The sequence below is a fragment of the Acanthisitta chloris genome, unplaced genomic scaffold, assembly GCF_000695815.1.
Source record: "Acanthisitta chloris isolate BGI_N310 unplaced genomic scaffold, ASM69581v1 scaffold28439, whole genome shotgun sequence".
Taxonomy (NCBI): Eukaryota; Metazoa; Chordata; class Aves; order Passeriformes; family Acanthisittidae; genus Acanthisitta; species Acanthisitta chloris.
This window is the reverse complement of record NW_008693509.1, coordinates 3,105-3,623: the sequence shown is the minus strand read 5'-3', so window position 1 is coordinate 3,623 and position 519 is coordinate 3,105.

Below are 519 nucleotides of genomic sequence, written 5' to 3'. Positions count from 1 at the left end.
CAACAGGAGCATCCCGGGGCTAAAGGGACATCCCAAGGCAGAGAGAGCATCCCAGGGAAGTGGGAACATCCTGGGGAATCCAAGGGCATCCCTAAGGCATCTCAGGGCAGTGGGAACATACTGGGGAATCCAAGGGCATCCCTAAGGCATCCCAGGGCAGTGGGAACATCCTAGGGCATCCCTAGGGCATGCCCAGGCAGGGAGAATATTCCAGGGAAGTGGGAACATCCTGGGGCATTCCTAGGGTATCCCCAGGCAGAGAGAATATCCCAGGGCAGTTGATATATCCTGGGGCATCCCTAAGGCATTCCAGGACAGAGAGAATATCCCAGGGCAGTGGGAACATCCTGGGTCATCCCTAGGGCATCCCCAGGCAGAGGGAGCATCCCAGGGCAGTGGGAACATACTGAGGCATCCCCAGGCAGAGAGAATATCCCAGGGCAGTGGAAACATCCTGGGGCATCCACAGGTAGAGCATCCCAGGGCAGTGGGGACATCACAGAGCTACTGGGGCCATGG